The sequence below is a fragment of the Lepidochelys olivacea genome, assembly GCF_965140295.1.
Source record: "Lepidochelys olivacea isolate rLepOli2 genome assembly, chromosome: 6".
In the NCBI taxonomy this organism is placed as follows: Eukaryota; Metazoa; Chordata; order Testudines; family Cheloniidae; genus Lepidochelys; species Lepidochelys olivacea.
Genome location: NC_140416.1, coordinates 120,182,141 through 120,199,444, shown reverse-complemented (window position 1 = coordinate 120,199,444; position 17,304 = coordinate 120,182,141). Strand labels below are relative to the sequence as shown.

General features: G+C 45.2%; 1 protein-coding gene across 15 annotated transcripts in view; it reads left to right on the top strand.

Annotated features, from left to right (window-relative positions):
- The window catches only part of FBXO34 (F-box protein 34), a 65,508-nt gene that overhangs the window by 26,087 nt on the left and 22,117 nt on the right, over positions 1-17,304 (top strand). For 9 of the 15 annotated variants that reach the window (XM_084631530.1, XM_084631527.1, XM_084631526.1 and 6 more), the window contains one exon: positions 415-621. The exons of 5 other annotated variants lie outside the window; for them this stretch is intronic. The gene's annotated coding sequence lies outside the window, so the exon portion shown is untranslated. Of the gene's footprint in view, positions 1-414; positions 622-11,015; positions 11,134-17,304 lie in introns of all 15 variants that reach the window. One more of the 15 variants, XM_084631529.1, reaches the window with a different exon arrangement.

The following is a 17,304-nucleotide window of genomic DNA, read 5'->3' as shown; positions in this document are numbered from 1 at the left end:
TGCAGTTAGCAGCCTGCGCATCTCCCTGAAAAAAAAATAGTGCTTTCGTGTGTGGCTAAAATAGTTTTGAGTAGTGTCATTCCATTCTGAACGACTGAATGGATGGCCCAGTGTGTCACACTGCTACAGGATCTGATACAGGTGACTGAGAGTTGTTCATATTGAAGAGCTCCATAAAATGACTGGGGCACACTTTAAGCACGTGTGCAGCCCACCAGTGTTCCCTAGTGCTGAAGTCCTTTTGCAGGAACTCTGTGAATAGTTTCTGCTTAATATAGTTAGAACTACTGTAGGCAACCTTTGGAAAGTACCAGTTGTTTTTAAATGTTTCATTGTACAGTATTTGACAGGGCAAAAAAATTTCAAGCTGATCACTTTGAGTTTAGAAAAATGAGCAGAGACTTCTTATTGCAGCACAATCTCCTCCAAGAGCAGGAAGCCATAGAATAGTAATAAGCAAGGAGAATTATCGGCTCAATCGGGAGGCTTGGACTGAGGACCTCATCTCCAGCTTCAGGGGACAGGAAGTACCACGAGACCTGGGGCTTCACATTGCTCTGCAATGACCAATCCAAGAGTAACATTCGTGGGCTATGAAGAGTCCTGTCAGCCTTCATCCAGGTGAGAAGGTCATTGTGATATGACCCTTTAAGGGGGAAAGTTTGAGGAACCCAGAAAAGTGTTTGGGGAGGTGGGGAAACTCAATATGTACAGAAGTCCAATCTTGCAGTGGAGCCTGTTGAAGGAGCTGTATGCACCAGACAAATGTAGCGACACCCAGCTTTTAAGTGAAGGGACCTTGGAAAGCTGCTATCTGGTCCCGTGAGTGTTTGGAGGAGTGAGTAGTTGGTTTGGCCTGTGGATATTTTTCTAATGGAAGGTGTATTATGTGATGACTTTGTACTTTGGCAAAAATGCATGTTCTGTAAGTGCTTAAGAAATGTCTCTTGGATTGTTTGTATGAAGAACCATGTAAAATAGGTTGGAAATATTTATTTGTCTCTTGTTTTTGAGGTCTGTGTAAAATTATACAATTAATGCAAAGAGCAGGGGATGCCTGTTCCTAAAAAGGAGAGACCTGACAGTGGGAAAAGAAAAGGGGTGAAAAAGGCAGAAGTGAAGAGGGATGGTTCACTGGGTGTTCATCCAATAAAGACCTCATCAGGTGGGAGTGAGACAGATTTACAATGTGTAACAGTAGATTACTGATCTACATCTCCAGGAATAAAAGCCCCAGATTTTCAAATTGTTGAAACTCGTGTTTTAAAAAAAAGACTTGTGTGTAGTTGTTCTTAGCAATCTAGTAATCCTTAATGAACATATGAAGTAAACTTTGGGGAATTCTTCTCCTGTCTCTGTGCTATACAGTATTTTCTTTGGTATCTGGTAGCTGCACCTGAAATTATTAAAACTGAAAGCTTTCTGTAAAGCCAGTTCACTTTTGCCATTTGTTTACTTTTTTCATCCTGTCACTTGGAGCAGTCGATTTCACTTCTTTGTTCTCATACTGTGGCTGAATGCTGCAATGGTAGGGTGGTGTAGACTTCTGGTGAATAATAATGCTCTAAAAGTAAAGTGTATGCAAAGAAATTTTGAAAATACATTTTTTCACTTGACCAAAAGTTGTTTTTTACATACCCTAAATTTTGAGCCTACCCTGACCCAACAGTGTGGCTTTAAAATATTTCCCCCTTTCCCCTACCTTTAAAACCAAGTAATTTGTTACTGCCATTATGCATTGGCCTGTCTACTTAGGATGTGGTTGTACTTCCCCAGGAATTGCATGAGCAGTGTTCCAGCACAGGGATTCCTCTTGCTCCAGCAAGTAGTTTCATTTCTCTGTAGTGTTTTGAGAGGCTGTAGGGTGGGATGCAGCTACAGTGAGTTTCCAGATTCCTATCACTGTGAGTGAGGAGGGGCTGTTTATAGTAGTGATGATAAAAAGAGTTATTTGGAGGTTAGTCAGTGGTACAATTATCAGAGCTATGAAACAGTGGAGGAATAGCTCAAATTGAAAAATTAAAAAGACTTAAACCCCTGTTTTTTTTTCTTGCGGGAGAGGTTTGAAATTTTTTCCTGCAAGCGTGTAGAACACTAATGAGACATGTTAAATGTTGAGAGATTAAGTTGATACAACTTGATTATTGCTCTAGCAATGTTCTTTCATGCTAGTAAAATTCAGTTGGCTTTCAGAAGAGGTATTTAGTTGTGATTTGTTGCCTAAATCCCAACGCTAGAAGCAAGCACTCTGAAGTTGCATTTTTATTCTGTCTCTAGTGTTGTTATTACATCATGCAGTAAATCTCTTACAGAGCATTATGTACAGAGAGCCCTAAAAGTGTGTTGAATAATTTCATGGTGATCCCATTGCCCCTATCAACTTAAATCAGGTCCATTTAAACAAGCCTGTTAGAAGTAGTTTCAGGTACTTTATCTGCTTCTGAATCCCCTTACGAGTTTGTTTGTGTGTTCATTCACTTTTCCTCCTCTTAAAAATTCTTTTGATCTCCTCTGTTCTGTGGGTTTCTCCTACATAGAAGATATTGACTGACCCTACAGGGAAAACAGGGAAATTGACTATACACAGAGTTCTATTTTCTCAGTTTGCTTACATTTGATATCTTTTTATTTAATCTTTCAATTAGTCCTTCTAGAGGTTACTTGGAATAACAGTAGGGACAACATTTTCAGGCAGATACTTTTTAGAAAAGCGTGTGTCTCTTTAAATTAGTAGTTTGCATCAACAGAGCCCACAGCAAATGGGTAGACTTTTATAGTATGCTAAAGTCCGGCAGTGGGACTGGGATCCCATGGGTCCTGCAGGACCCACTGCCATAATAGTGGGAGTGGGTAAAATGTTCTTTGATGCGGGTGGGATTGGGTGGGTAAAAAAAACAAACTGCGATAATTTGTGGAAAAACACTAAATCTCTCGTCAGTTTGTCATAAATAGAATTTCAGCGACGTAAAGCAAGTTTTTCTTTTTTTAAATAAAGGTTTTAATAGTTAAATTTAGGTGAGGGATAGAAGCAGATTTGCTGTCTAACAGGAGTTCAAGTTTTGGTTTTTTTACATGGTTTAAGCAAGATTTGTTAAATTGTTTTAGTGGTAAAAATTGTGTCGGAATTGTGTGTGTGTAAAAAATTAACAAACTTTTTTTTTTTTTTTAGTAAGATGGGGGTATCTCTCTTGCAGGATTTGTGGGATCTCAGGTTTTTGCAGGTGGGAGCAGGATAAAAATGCAACAATGCAGGAGCGGGTGAGAGTGGGTATTGTGGGGCTGAGTGGGATTAACAAATAGTCCAGTGCAGGGTTTCTGATATATGCTGCAAATTTTTTTTTTTAAAGTATGAAGGGAGGGACACTGAGTGAGATTCCTCTTAATTCATCTATTATCAGAATTCCAGTGCAAACTAGAAAACATCTTTTGTTGAAATTTGGATATTATTTTTTCAGCCTTTTTTTTTTCTTTCCAAATAATTAATGAAATTGCAATTCATGCTGTTTGTATGGTAGTTGCTAGTGCTTGGAACAGTTAAAAGTTTAATCATCTAAGTAGTTGCTAGTCATGATCTTGTGGTTCCTAGCTCTAGGTTTTGTGGCTCCTGTTTTCTTTTTTTTAAGAGCCATGAAGTTTATAGGTCTTGAAATTGACTGTTGCAAAGGGCAGTTGTAAAATCTGAACCAGTAATGTCAGAAGATACAGTAGTGAACTTTGGTCTTTGCTGTTGACTTGCTCCTCAGAAAGGCTTATACACAGTTGAACTTGTTTGCAAAGGACATCTATCATGTTTTCTCCATTGAAAGGTTTATAGAGAATCTGACTGGTAATTGAGTAAGGTATGACTTTTAACGGAGGTTATCACATGCCTCTGTTTTTATCCAACATGCAACATCTTTAAGATGAATTTAAGCTTGTGGGCACATATCCGTGCTTTTGAATGCATGTTACACTGCCTAGTCCTTGTCTATATGGCAGCCCCTCTGTCTCGGGTGGTTGTGGCAAGTAGCTTTGCACTGGTGGGGTTGTCAAGTTGTGCTTAGTACAGTTGGGGATCCCATCCGTGTGATAACCCTACTGGAAGAATCAAGCCCCGTGTTTTCTGCTTTGACACCTCACTAACCTGTTCCCTTTTTCATGCATGTGCTCTGACTTCATAAGCTGATCCTGTGAAGTTTGTATTCAGGCATCCTCGGTCTGTGTCTAATGGTACTTAGAGAATGTGGTGCCACATGGAAATCACAGAGCTTGATCATGTGAGGTACTGAGTCCCGTTCTCCCCCCCCCGGCACTGTGGAGTTTTGAACCCTTAACGAGTGGGTTTTGACTGCCTTCAGTGTGAAATCTGTCTGATTGGGAATCCGTTAAATTCTTGTACGTGTGCTCTGAATGTAAAACTGCACCAGCACCATATGACTGAGAGTCTGGGGCATTCTAGTTCTTCTTTGAGTGATTGCTCATGTCAATTCCAATTAGGTTTGCGCATGCCGTGTGCATGGCAGCCGGAAGGTTTTTCCCCTAGCAGCACCTGTCGGGTCGGTCCAGGTGCCCCCTGGAATTGTGCCTCCATGGCACTGAATATATGGCCCTGCTGGCCTGCCGCCACCTTAGTTCCTTCTTTCTTTTGATGATTAGCAGGAACCCTTGTTATCTCTTGCTTTGCAAGAGTACCTTCTCTAGCAGTCTTGAACTTTTTTCCTGTAAATAGGTTATAGTAGTAGTTAGTCTAGTCTAGTTGAAACAAGTTTCATTTCGGGGTATCTCCCCTCCTTTTCTCCCAGTACCGGGGCATGCCCTGTGCAGCGTCTGGCAAGTCTATGCCAAGAAGTGATCCCCACACTTTCTGCTTGAAGTGTTTGGGGGAAAGCCACCAGAATGAATGCTGCAAAATCTGCAGGGAATTTTGTCCGAGGACTCAGAAGGAGAGGGATCAGCGCCTCAAGATCCTTCTGATGGAGGCTGCTCTCCTAGGGTTATGTTGACTCCTGCCCCTGCATAGTCCAGGTCCCCAGCACTCCCCTATCAGGGAAGGCCCGTGATCTGCAGTTGCCTTCCACACCGAAGACGTTTGAGGCTGCCAAGGACCTCATTGCCTTCACGGCACCTCTCCGAGGCGAGACAGGACACCAAGCTCAGTGTCAGTGGCACCCGTGAAACCCTCAGTGCTGTCCAGAGGCAAGCTGGCGATGGTACCGTGCCAGTCGTCATCTCCTCGGCACCGGTCTCCAGTACTATCCACCAGTGGGCGGATAGGGGAGCCACATCGGTCCCCGAGTTTCAGTCTCCGCTCTTGGGCATCAGTGCACAGTTGGTTCTCTTATAGCGAGACCTTGGAGTTGGAAGCAGAATCCTGTAGATCCAGGAGAAGCAGATGATCCAGGACGGACAGATGTGGACATCAGTAGCTTCTTCCGGGGCCCTGACTTGGTCAGTGGCAGGCTCCTGCCCAGTGGCCTTTCTGGACTCCCTGGGCGTTCCATCAGGGTCAGGACCAGAGTCAGAGATCCTACTCCAGGTTGGTGTCTGTGGCCTCAGTATTATATGTGCCTTCAGTACCTCACATGGAACAGGACCAAATGTTTGCAGTGCCAGCACCAACTGCACTGGAAGACTGGGTGCTGCGAGATCCCCTCAGTGCTGAGGGCAGGGAACAGCTAAGGCCTTGTCCTTGCCTGATGAGGTGGTGGCGGGAATGTCAATGGTCCCTGTCCTGCAGGACAGCAGGGTTCTCCAGCAGCTGTTGTGGAGGGTGGTGCAGAACCTGGGGATCCAGGCCGAGCAAGTCGTTGAAACATCAGACCCCATGGTGGACATTCTCACCCCTTCTGTTTCCTCCCGTATTGCCTTGCCACTCATTAAAACAATACAGGACACGCCAAGGCCCTGTGGGAGACCCCCCGCCTCCTTACCACCAACGGCACCTATACACTCATCCCTCGCCAGACTCCCTAGTGATGGGGGTGGCTAATGAGCAGGAGCGCAAAGGTTACCAGGGATCCTCCCTGAAAAACTGGGAGGCGAAAAGCTGGACCTCTTTGGGAGGAACATTTATTCCACCAGGGGGCTCCAGCTCTGACTTTCTAATCACCAGGCTGTCTTCAGTAGGTAGAGCTACAACTCCAGTGGAGTGATAGCAAAATTTACAGAGCTGTTGCCACAGGACTCCAGGGCAGAGCCCTCCTTGATAGAGGAGGGTAAGCTTATTGCCCGGGCTTTGCTGCAGGCAGCCCTTGATGTGGCTGATTTGGCCACTCGCACCATGGCCTCCGGAGTAGCCATGAGGGGGAGCTCCTGGCTCCAAGTCTCAGGGCTCCCAGATGAGGTCCAACAAACTATCCAGGACTAGGGAGGTAAATAGTGTTTTAAAAAAAGCAAACATTTAAACTATTAAAATTGTACCAGTTAAACGTTTAACGGTTAGGCTCCACTGCTGGCCTGCACCCCCGGGATCCCAGCTGCCAGCCCCAGGGACTCCGCTTGCTGCTGGCCCCATGAGCAGCCCTGAGCGCAGGGCTGGCAGCAGAGTCCCGTAGCAGAGTTTAAACGTTAACCGGAATACCTTACCTTATCGGTTAACATTTTACATCCCTATCCAGGACCACCTCTTTGAGGGCTCGATCCTCTTTTCAGAAAAGATGGACTCACGGCTTCATAGCCTCAAGGACTCGAGGGCCAGTGTCAAGTCTCTTGGCTTGTACACTTCGGCCATACAATGTAGGCATTTTAAGCTACAACCTCTGCGTCATTTTTACCACCCTCAAAACATGCAGGACTTTTCTCGGAGGCAGAATAGGAACAACAGGAAGAGGTCTCACTCTTTTGAAGGCGCACCCAGGAAGCGACACACCAGTCCAGACTCTGGATCCATTGCTCCTTACTTCTCGTGATGACTGTCCCATTTCTATCCTTTGTGGGCCCGAATTAATTGGATCGCTGGGTACTCTGCATGGTAGAAAGGGGATACTCCCTCCAATTCTCTTCCCTCTCTCCCTTCCACCCATCTTCCCCGTCCCTCTTTAGGGACCCTTCTCATGAACAATTCCTCACGCAGGAGGTGCACTCGCTCCTTTCGCTGGGGGGCAGTGGAAGAGGTTCCTCAGGAGCTGAAAGGCAAGGGGTTCTATTCCTGGTATTTGTAATACCAAAAGCCAAAGGAGGCCTCAGGCGTATCCTAGACCTGCAAGACCTCAACAAGTTAATGAAGAAACTGAAGTTCCGCATGGTCTCTTTGGCCTCCTTATCCCTTCCTTGGATCCAGGGGACAGGTATGCCATCCTCAACTTGAAAGACGCTTACTTTCGTATTTCAGTAACGCCTCCCACAGAAGGTACCCCAGCTTCATGGTAAACCACAATCATTATCAGTTCACAGTCCTTCTGTTCTGCCTGTCAACGTGTGTTTACCAAGTGCATGGCAGTCATGGCTGTATTCTTACACAAGCGTTGGGTGCAAGTATTTCCGTACCTTGATGACTGGCTAATCAAGGGCTGAGTTAATCAAGGAGGAGTGTGTATGTGGCGGGGAAAGAGTTATGGTTGCTTGGATACCTTCATTGTGAAATACAATAATTCTGCATTTCCTGGTTTCTAACCCTTTCTTTGTTTTTAAACTCTTCCATTCTTTCGTTAATTCTAAATCTTTTTTCTACTGGAAAACCTGTCTGTCATCTATTTCTGCAGTATCACTTGCATGCATACATATATTCGTGTGTATATATATATATATAGAGATATATATATAGATATAGATATATATATGTGTGTGTGTGTGTGTGTGTATTCCATGTTCAAAAAGTAACGCAGTACTCCAGACTTCATTAAAATTGGACAGTTGGGAAACACATAAGCCAAGGCTTCCACAGCAATGTTATTGTAGTGGGTACCTTCTAACCTTTATAGCATATGTTTAACAACATATAAAAACAAAGTATCACACTACACAATGAACGATTTTAAACAGGAGTGAAAATATTGTGCTGGAATATAGTGGCTGTGTTGGCTTTTCTGGTGCAGTATTTTTTAAACTGTGACCATAGCAATGCACTAACTTTTTTGCATTTAATTTCCGTTTTTTAAAATTAAATACTAGTTGAAAGAAGGAAATTTAATCTGAAGCTTTGTCTTGCAGAACTTTTCAAAGTCCTTGCTCTGGAGCTACTCTGCTTGCAAAGCTAGCAGGCTGGTTGTTACTTGGCCAAAGCTTTAAAAGCCAAATAAATTACATTAAACTACTCTAAGAACTTCTTAGTTTTTAAAATGAATTAACCAACTGCAACAAGATGCACACTGCAATACAAACTGATAGTTTTATATTATGGAACATGGTCTTGAATTTGAAAATATCCGTAACTTAAGACAAATTTTCTTTCAAACCTAGCAAAGTATAAGCAGGTGGAGAACTGCTTATGTACCAAGTTTGAAGTTTCAGAGGTCAGCTGTTTTGAGATACCTTTGCAAAATAAAAAAAATAAGATTTCCATTAAAGCATTGGGTGGGAGCATTATCTTTCATAACTTAAATCCTTTCAAACTTTCATTCAGATCTTCCCAGAACAGACTCTAAGTGGCAAATTCCAGCACAACCTTGTTTGAGAAAGCTGTTAGCATGTGAAAATGGGGAGGGAGATTATAATAGAAAGACTATGCAATTTAAACTAAAGTAGTAATGTAACTGTTTGCACAAGTACTGTAAAAGTTTTGTCTGACCATTGCATAGTTGTTGGTATTTTGTAATCTGGTATCCACGTTGATGTATCCGAGACTTACAGGAGGCCCCTGGGAAAATTTGGATGTTTGGCTGTGATGGGCAACACAATCTGACATCTCCATGTTGGGATGGTTGAATGAGTCTGTGTGGATGAAAAGATGTATTATCCTTTTGGCATAACAAATGGTGTTAAACAGGGTTGGGTTTCCCCTCCCCTGGCCCCCCATTTGCTGATTGGACGCTTCTTTACAGCAATGTAAGATGGGACAACTCATGACATAACCTACTGGGGAGATACATAAGATTCCACTCATAGTCTGTGTACAACAGCAAAGGTGTCAGAAGGATATGTTGTTCTTCAAGTAGCGTCCCTAAGAGTGCTCTGTTTCCTTTGATTGGAGATCTTCCTTTAGCAATGTCCGTTGGGTCTATGCATATGCTTCATCTAGCTCCATGCCACACACTGAGGATATATAGGGCTGTGCGGGCGAACCACCCTCAGTTCCTTCGCTAACACCTTTGCCCGAGGTGGAGCTCTAGTGAGTCTGCCTTCTGCATGTCTCGGCATGTTTTGCAGTTGTTCTGTATTTAGTTTACTGTTTCTCGTTGGCATGTTGTTGTCAGTATTGGATTTAGTTAGATAGCAGTGAGAGGTTTGGATTTTTTCCTCTCCTTTTTTTTTCTGGGAAGCTTATTTGCCCTGGCTGGGTATGCCAGGCTCTGCAGGTGGTTCTCTGAGTAGATGCAGCTGTGTATTCCACTTAGGTGTGTGCACGCCTAGCACACTGGGGCTGGAGAATTTGTCTAGAAGTACCCTTAGAGGGGTGGTGCTCACACCTCGTGGCTGTAGCCCCTCCCCTGGCTGTCTGAAGCGTCACTGCGCTGACCCCCCAACCCCCCAGTTCGTTCTTGCTGCTGGTGGCTGGACACCAAGCTCTGTGTTGTTTTCAACCTCACAATCTGCTATTCGGTGACTTTTTTTCTGGTTGTACGTAGTTCTAGTACAGTGTTAGACCTGTTACTAGTTGGTTGTAGTTTGTGTTACCTGGTGATGCCCTCACCAGGGTTTAAACATTGTCCGTCGTGTGGGGGAGATCTTAACAATAATCCTCATGTATGGTGCTTGTTGTGCCTAGGCAAAGCCCATGTCAAGAAGTGGTGGTCAACTTGCAGATCGTTCGTGAAAGAGACTCAAGTGGTGAGGGATCTTTGTCTTAAGTAGCACTGGCTCGAACAGGCCACGTGGCTTTTTTTGGCACTGAGGCCCTTGTCAGATCGGAGGTTGCCCTCGTGGTCTGAGTGTGCTGTTGCTTTGTGTCCTGGAGCTGGCACCTCTCCAAAGAGATGGAATCTTTCCCTGTCGAGGAAAAGGTCGCAAAATACTGACTGAGGTCGCTCCAGCTCCTGTGGGGACTCATTTCCTTCCTCCAGAAGGAGCATGGATCGGTATGCGGTGAACGCTGGTGCTTGGGATGACAGCGATCGACAAGACCTGCTCCCAGCACTGTGCAGGGAGATCAGAGACCCCATACGGTTGACTCCAGTTTTGGCCCCAGGATGTCCGTCGAGTCTGATACTGACGAGGGTGATGCTGACGCCAGCTGCTGCTGTGCTGGCGGCATGTCAGGCAGCAGTGGACTTCCTCTGTCCTGACCTCTCCCTTGGTCCAGGACTTTGTCAGGGCTGCATCCTTTATAATCCTATTGGCTGGGTGGGCTGCTCAACCCTGTGGATCTGTTGGCCTCACACGCTGATGTTTCCCTTCCATGGTCAGGGGAAATGGGCCGGTACTGGACTTGGCACAAGGGACCTCCTTGGCACAAGGAACCTCTTCAGTACTCCTGTGGCTGGTGCTGCCAATGTTACCATGGAGCAGTCACCACTCTTCACCTCAGCAATGTTACTTCAATATCAATGCTGACTTCAGGGTTGACACTGCTCTTGGCAGTGGAAACATCAGCAGTACCATTTCCACCTTCAGCACCAGCCCCTTCCTCATTCTGGGCTATGGGCATGTCGGACTGGCTGCTCGCAGCCTCAGGGCTTGTCCCAGGTTTTGGGGGAAAGCAATGGGGCTGCTTGGCATCCGAGTTAGGATCTTACTCCTCCTGCTCTCCACTGCTTGAGCAAGGACTATTTGTGAAATGTAATGGGAACCAGGATTGGTGCTTGTCTTGCGATTGGGACGGGGGGCCCTGGCCTGAAGCAAACTGGCCACCAAGACCCTATCCATATCAGTGGCCTAGATGAAAATGAAATCTGTAGGCTGCCCGTTGGTCGCAGAGGTCTGACTCCTTGTCTCGCTTGCAGCCGAGATTGCTGGTGTCAGTTCATTACACAGTCCTCAATGTGGAGAAGACATGCGCTAGCCTTTGCAACCTGAGCTGAAACTTCCCAAACACTTCAAGCAAAATACAGGTAAAATGAGGTAAAATATAAAACAGGTTAATTAACTACAGAAAGATATATTTTAAGTGATTTTTAAGTAGTCGACATATCGCAAGAGAGAGTCGTCCCCCCCCCCCCCCGAAAAAAAAAAAAGAAAAAGGATAAGCACACAGTCTAAATCTTATTATAATCAGCAGTATTTAGATCAAGCAATTTTCTCATACCACTGGATGTTACAGTTTTTACACAGCCTTCTCTCTCTTGAGCCTGGGACCAGTCTCCTCAGTTGAAGTCTTTGTCTTTCCCATGTTCTTGATGCTCCAGTGTAGGTGGGGGAGGAAGTGGCATAATGCTTTTGCCTTTCCTCCCCTATTTTATGTCCTTAGTCCATGTGCCTGGAAGACGCTTGCTCAGACGTATCCTTGTGGGCTTTGCTGAGTCTCCGGGGTTGAGCAATTCCCCTGATGTGATCTTGTGCAACTTGAGTCAGAGTTGAGCAGTCGCCTTTGTGTGGTACTTGTGCAATTGTCATTGAATTGCAAACCCTTTGATTACAACTCCCCTGTTGATGGTCATTTAACACCCTCCTGGGAATGGGTCATCACTTAGCAGTAAAGGCTCTCAAACTTACAACCTATTTCAGTAGCAACCATACAGCAAAATCTCATAACTTCATATGCACTAATGATATACGTATTTGAACAGAACAGCGGGTTTCAGCAGATCATGACCTTTCATATGTCCTCTTACATGGCATGTTTTTTATGAAATATCACTATCGGATATGAATGATGAATATAGGGGTTACAGGGTGCTATTTTGAGGTACAGTGTGTCACACAAGCGTCCTTATATATGTCACATACACTGCCACTAGATCCATCTTCACAGCAGTTGTTATGCGCAGGGTGTCATGGCTTCAGCTGTCAAGGTTCCTGAGAGGGGTTCAGAATACTGTTGAGTACCTCATATTCGATGGTCTGAAGCCCTTCTCAGGGTCCCTGCACACACTGAAGGATTCCAGGGCCATGTTGAGTTCTCTGGGTATGTACACTCCTGTGAGCAAGAAGAGATTTAGTAGGTCTCAAACTGTCCAGAGGTTGCACCTGGCTCAGTTATCTGGATTTCACAGAATCACTGAATCCGCTAGAAAGAGACAAAAATTCCAGAGGAAAAGAGCTTCTCGCCCTCTTTCAGCAAGTACTTAATAATCATTGAAACAATAATTTTGGTGGTTGGTCAAGAATTCAATTGTCCCCTCACATCTAGTTTGCAAACTGCAACCTTTCACTCACCATCCCACTTTTGAAGACTACCTTTCCCATTTCCAGCAGGCCTGGCGGCATATTACAACAGACAAGTGGGTTATAGAGATTATAACATCTGGCTACGCCATGCACTTTATGTCCCTCCCTCCCATCCCCCTCCCCATTCATAGTCAGGGACCCCTTTCACAAAACTATACTGAGCCAAGAAGTACGCTCTCTCCTTTGTTTAGGAGTGGTAGAACCAGTCCCATTCCCTCACAGGGGGAAAAGGTTTTACTCAAAGTATTGTGCCAAAGAAGGACAGAGAGTAGCAATACATCCCACACACAGGGAATACCTACATTTCTCTGTGGGCCAGGATCATTTTCAATATAGAGTACTTCCCTTCAGCTTCTCTTTGGTCCCGGGGGTATTCTTAAAAATTCTCATGGTAATAGAGCCATCCTGTCCATAGGATGGACCGGGGCAACCGCCCCAGGCCCCACGCTTTGGAGGGCCCTGTGCTTTGGTCACGCGGGGTCCAGGGCAACCTTCAGGGCTAGCGGGGGGCCTGGAGCCGGCAGCCGCAAGCGACCTGTCCCCACCTCACCGGCTCCTGGTACTCGGGGGACGGGGTGGAAGCCAGAAAGAGGTGGGGCAGGGCCTTGGGGGAAGGGGTGGAGTGGTGGCGGGGTCTGGGGCCCCGCACTCCTCAGGGATGGCCCTGGTAGTAGTGGGTTACCTTTGCTGAGAAGCAATTTTAGTCTTCCCATATCTCAACGGCAGGCTATTCAGGGGCCAATCTTACCAAATGGCACTAATTTCTACCCAGACAGCTCTTTCCCTCTTCTAGGAATTTAGGTCTTCAGCTAAATGTAAAAAAAAAAAAAAAAAAAACACCATGTTAGCTCCTGTACAGAGACTATAATTCACTGGGGTATATTTGGATTTGTTGGCAGCCAGGGCCTTCCCTCCCACAGACAGATTCGTAATTTTGGCAAACCTGGTGGGGACAGATTCCCACATCCCAGGTGAGTACCCTAACCACTGGGCTAAAAGTTATGAGAGAGGTCCTACTCCCCCTCGTCCCCACCCTAGCCGTTTTGGGTAAGTTTGTCTACAGGGGCTCAATCCGGTAGGTGAGCTCGGAGCATACTCACAGGATCAGGCCTCGCTGGTGAGTTAGCCAGAGGTACACCTGTCTTCCCCCGATTTGTGCCTGACTCTGGCATCCAGATGCTGGGAATGGGGCTGCATGCCCAGAGGCAGGGCCGGCTCTACAGGTTTTGCTGCCCCAAGCAGTGGGGAAAAAAAACTGCTGCCGTGGACAGCAAAAGGGAGAAGCTGCTGCCAATTTGCTGCCGTGGCCGGCAAAAGGGAGACGCTGCCGCTGGATTGCCGCAGCTGGAGAAACTGCCACCCCCTTCTACCTGCCGCCCCACGCACCCCCTTGGAATGCTGGTGCCCGGAGCCGGCCCTACCCAGAGGCAAAAACTTAAGCACCTAGTGAGCTTTTCACAGCAAGAGTTTGGCGCCTACAGGCTTTGGCGGCCAAGGGGCCTGATTCTGGAATTGAGGCGCCTAAAGTGGCAGTTAGGCACCCAAGATCTTTTGTGAATCTAGCCCTTGGTGTATGTCTTTGAACAGTTAACTGTTACTGTCCACTATCTACCATGGTGCTGAGATGGACTTTTTATCAGTGTGATGTCAGTTTCAACTTGCATGAGTCATGTTTTGGTCTCCTATTTTGTATAGTGGCAAGATAAAATGGCCAACACTGTACTGGCGTGCATAGAGGCAATGGAGCTGAAGATACAATTGTAGATGAACAAGTTTTGTTATGCACCTGGATAAGCGTTCTCCAAAGCAGTTGAAAACTGGCTAACAGAAATTGCCACAGGCAAAGGAAACCTGTTTTTAAAGATATTCAGAGACCGGACATGTGACGCTGCATGAAATATGGGTGACTATTTATAATCTTACTGATACCAATATTATGAATCTTACAAGATATGCCGTATAAGGTATCAGTGCAAAAGTTATTATTTTCTAAATATGATAAGCTTATTTATATGTATGTATGATCTTTGTATCGTGAGTTATAAATATGTGATATATCTGCATCTCAGACCTATTCTGTGTTTCTTGGTGAAACCCTCAAACAGATTGGCATCAGCACTATTCTAGCCTGTTTGATGGCACATCAAGGGCAATCAGCTGTACAATGAACCTATGGAGAGACACTAGGGGCTATGCTTATGAGTCAGCAGGACATGTGGACAAGGGACTCCAAGTGCTTTTCTATGCTCATGTGTTATGAGCCTGTGTTTGAGACAGAGGATGTACAAGCTACATGGCAAGGGATATAAAAAGGCAGCTGCATCTTCTCCATTGGTCTTCAGTCGTTCTTTTCACCCCAGGAGTAACTTCTCTACAAACTGAAGCTTTGAATAAAGGACTGAGAGACCCATCCAAACTTTGGATGTGTTCCAGAGGGACTTTACAAGCCAGCAAACTCATCGGATATGTGGACTGTGAAGTAACATATATGTATCTGATTGCTTTGATCATTTGACATCTCTCTTCTTGTTCTTTTCTTTTCTTTCTTTTCTAATAAACTTTCGGTTTTAGATATTAAAGGATTGGCTGGCAGCGTAATATTTTGGGTAAGATCCAAATTGATCTGGTAATGTGGCTGGCCCTTTGGGGATCAGAAGAACATTTTGTATAGTGAATAGAGTTTGAAATAAGTTCTCACTTTACTGGACCTATTTGCTGATTGAGAGCCAGAGACTGGAATGCATAAAGGGGGCAGCGTGATTTTTTTTTTTCCAGCTTCTTGGTAAGTAGTGTGGGGGATCAGGAGCACAGTTTGACTGGTTGGTGAATCTGACTACCATATTAACCACCAGTTTTGGGGGAATTGACTCTCCTTTTTGCAGCCTGCCCTGCCCATGGCATTTTCAGTGTGGGATGGTACCTTGGGTCACAGGCACCTCTACAGAATTTACCAGGATGAGCCAAATTGGTCTCTTGAGCCGTAAATGCTTCTTAAAGCAAGGGCTGTCACTGAAAGCCTGCAGTGCATGGTTATGAAATGATTGACCATTGTAATCAATCACATCATTAATTTACAGGAAAAGCTGTTTAGAATTAACGTTGCTGTTCTGAGGAGAATCATGGAATATCAGGGTTGGAAGGGACCTCAGGAGGTCATCTAGTCCGATCCCCAATTAAATCATCCCAGCCAGGGCTTTGTCAAGCCTGACCTTAAAAACTTCTAAGGAAGGAGATTCCACCACCTCCCTAGGTAACGCATTCCAGTGTTTCACCACCCTCCTAGTGAAAAAGTTTTTCCTAATATCCAACCTAAATCTCTCCCACTGCAACTTGAGACCATTACTCCTCGTTCTGTCATCTGCTACCATTGAGAACAGTCTAGAGCCATCCTCTTTGGAACCCCCTTTCAGGTAGTTGAAAGCAGCTATCAAATCCCCCCTCATTCTTCTCTTCTGTAGACTAAACATCCCCAGTTCCCTCAGCCTCTCCTCATAAGTCATGTGTTCCAGTCCCCTAATAATTTTTGTTGCCCTCTGCTGGACTCTTTCCAATTTTTCCACATCTTTCTTGTAGTGTGGGGCCCAAAACTGTACACAGTACTACAGATGAGGCCTCACCAGTGTTGAATAGAGGGGAATGATCACATCCCTCGATCTGCTGGCAATGCCCCTACTTATACATCCCAAAATGCCATTGGCCTTCTTGGCAACAAGGGCACACTGTTGACTCATATCCAGTTTCTCGTCCACTGTAACCCATAGGTCCTTTTCTGCAGAACTGCTGCCTGGCCATTCGGTCCCAAGTCTGTAGCAGTGCATTGAATTCTTCCGGCCTAAGTGCAGGACTCTGCACTTGTCCTTGTTGAACCTCATCAGATTTCTTTTGGCCCAATCCTCCAATTTGTCTGTATCCTATCTCTACCCTCCCGCGTATCTACCTCTCCTCCTAGTTTAATGTCATCTGCAAACTTGCTGAGGGTGCAATCCATTCCATCCTCCAGATCATTTATGAAGATATTGAAAAAAACTGGCCCCAGGACCGACCCTCGGGGCACTCCACTTGATACCAGCTGCCAACTAGACATGGAGCCATTGATCACTACCCATTGAGCCCGACAATCTAGCCGGCTTTCTATCCATCTTATAGTCCATTCATCCAGCCCATACTTCTTTAACTTGTTGGCAAGAATACTGTGGGAGACCGTGTCAAAAGCTTTGCTAAAGTCAAGGAACAACACGTCCACTGCTTTCCCTTCATCCACAGAACCAATTATCTCTTCATAGAAGGCAATTAGATTAGTCAGGCATGACTTGCCCTTGGTGAATCCATGCTGACTGTTCCTGATCACTTTCCTCTTCTCTAAGTGCTTTAGAATTGATTCCTTGAGGACCTGCTCCATGATTTTTCCAAAAGCTGTTTAATTTTGTTTTTGTGTGTGGGGATTTTTTTGATTTTTGTTTTTATTAAAAACCAACCCCAACAACCCTGCCACTAAATCTGGGGTCCGTTAGGTTGGAGATCCAGAGTGGTCCCAACAGTGCCTTAATTTCCCCCCCTCCACATACAGACTGTCAGGATTGAGAGCCTGTAGGCTTTGTCCTGCAATTGAAGCTTGCTGTCACTTCCAGCATCTTTCATGTGTGGATGAATAACCCAGAAAATCTTATAAAGGAAAAGCTAAAGGTAGCTCTAAAATGAGAGCATGAAGTCTCCAGAGCTCAGAGAGAACATGTCTATTTCTAGAGCACATTCTGTTGCTCTATATTGGGAAGGATTCAGGGATATCTCCCATCCCCATGCCCACAAAAGTAGTGGCAGCTCAGCTGAAAAGTTAACTTAGAAATTTCCACAGTTAACAAATTGTGGGCTTTACATGTCATATAATTTAGATGTAGCTCATAAATT